The following is a 1,961-nucleotide window of genomic DNA, read 5'->3' as shown; positions in this document are numbered from 1 at the left end:
TGTGCCCTCAAGTCGAACTGATATCTTAGATACTGGAAGCAGGCACCCGTCACACCATGTTCTTTAAATTCATACAAAATACCAAAGTGCCCGATAAGTTCAAAAGCTGCTGTCAGGTCCAAAAATATTGCTAACACTGATCAGTCGGGCATACTTCCTGATCGGGAAACAAGGGGATTCCCCTTCAAGGCTTCCCGATCAGGCAGTAAACGTCAAAATCCTTCCCGATCGGGAAGTTTTTTGGCCTATTTTTACGTAGGTCAGGAAAAATGGCCGCTGCATAATAGTTTTCAACCCACTTCAATATGAACATCACATTTAAGTGCAGAAAAGATACATCTAAAATCCTACCGAGTCATTTTCTTTTAAAATGCCTAAAACTAAAATTATCTGAAAGTGAATTTGAGTGAAGTTTTACGATTTTACTAAGAAGTAGCGGCTTCCCGTTTTGGAAACACTGTTTCCTGATCAGGCATCTAGCATAATATTCACCATTAAATGTTTTCCGTTTGGGAAGTTTTCTTCTTTAAGTTAGCGCGTTCTATTCTGGAATTATTGCTTGGGACAACACCAACAAATAAAGTTATCTGTGCAACAAATCAACATGTGAGTCATGGTGTGAATGTTTTGAAGTCTGAAGTGTCTAGCAGTTCAGATACAAATGATAGCATCATAGGTGGTGTCTTCTTAAATTTTGTAAAAATAAAAATTTGAATATATTCGAATATGGAAAAACGAATATTCGAACATCAATGTAAGTTCTTATTCGTTCCCGGCCCTAGTTATTTTTATTATGCCCCACTTCGAAGAAGAGCGGGTATATTGATTTGCTAATGTCCACACAATATCTGTATGGCTATAAATTGCATGTATACAATTTTATGTTGAAAAAAAAAAGTTATGTTATGTTAATGTTGGTCGGCCAGTCCATTGGTAGACCTCAGTTATTATCTTAAAAACTATTAATCACAGAGTCTTCATATTTTACATACTATTGGTCATAACTATAGTAGATGAAACCTATTGATTTCAGGGTCACTTTGTCAAAGGTCAAGGTCACAGGGACCCTAAATGTCAATTTTTGGGTCTTTAGGTCAATGGTCAAGGTCACAGGGACCTTAAGTATGTTTGTTTATCCGTCGTTAGACCACATTGTTTCTGCTGATTATCTTAAAAGATATTTATCAAAAAGGCTTTATATTTCATATACTGATTGGTCATAACTATTAGATAACATATATTGATTTTGGGGTAACTAGCTTAAAGGTCAAAGTTGCAGGTGTTTTAAATTTCGGAATCGTTTCCGCTCATTATCTTGAAAACTATTTATTAGAAAGTCTTTATATTTCACATATTGATTTGTCATAACTAGAAAATGACCCTTTTTGATTTTGGAGTCACTAGGTCAAAGGTCAAGGTCACAGTGACTTGAATGTCAAAATAGTATCCGCACAATATCTTGAAAAGTATCTTTCACAAAGTTTTCCTATTTCATGTGTTGATAAGTCATATGTGGTAAATGACCCTTATTGATTTTGGGGTGACCAGTTTAAAGGTAACAGGTTCCTTAAATGTCAGAATGGTTTGCGTTCATTATTTTGAAAACTATTAACCATTATTTGAGACCTATTTATCACTAAACCTTTTATATTCCACTTATTGATTGGTTAAAATTAGTAAATGACCCCTGTCGATTTTGAGGTCTTTAGGTCAAAGGTCACAAGGACGTTAAATGTCAGAATGGTTTCTACTCATTATCTTCAAAACTACCCGTTATCAAGTTTTTGTGTTTCACATTTTAATTGTTCATAACTAGTAGAGGGCCCCTGTTGATTTTGAGGTCACTAGATCAGAGGACAAGGTTACAATAACCTTGAATGTTCAAAGTAGATGCTCATAGTTACATTTACATGATAGTATATAATTATTTCAAGCTATTCTTCCATTTTTGTTTAACTTAC

Source organism: Ruditapes philippinarum, unplaced genomic scaffold (genome assembly GCF_026571515.1).
Source record: "Ruditapes philippinarum isolate M1 unplaced genomic scaffold, ASM2657151v2 ctg1086_1_1_1_1, whole genome shotgun sequence".
Taxonomy (NCBI): domain Eukaryota; kingdom Metazoa; phylum Mollusca; class Bivalvia; order Venerida; family Veneridae; genus Ruditapes; species Ruditapes philippinarum.
Note: the sequence above shows the minus strand (reverse complement) of the source record.